We start from the raw sequence: 371 nt of genomic DNA on the forward strand, positions 1-371 counted from the left end.
GCCACATCTTCCATTTAAGAGCTGTGCTTGATTGCATGCGTACGAACAAACTGTACGCCAATGCAGACAAGTGCATCTTTGGTGCAGAAGAGATTCCCTTCTTAGGGTGCTTCATTGGGGAGCGTGGCCTTCGAGCGGACCCCGCCAAGGTCAAGACCATTGTAGACTGGCCAGTTCCAGAAACCAGAAGAACTTGCGTAAGTGGCTTGGTCTCGCCAACTTCTTGCACAAATCCAGCGTAAACTACGCAGAAATGGCCCGGCCATTATCCAACCTCCTTGAAAAGGATGCGGAATGGTGTTGGAACATCGAGCATCAGGAGGCTTTTGACGGAGTCAAAGACAGCCTCCTGCATGCACCAATACTGGCGC

Source organism: Plasmopara halstedii (assembly GCF_900000015.1).
Source record: "Plasmopara halstedii genome assembly, contig: Scaffold_437, whole genome shotgun sequence".
Classification (NCBI taxonomy): Eukaryota; Oomycota; class Peronosporomycetes; order Peronosporales; family Peronosporaceae; genus Plasmopara; species Plasmopara halstedii.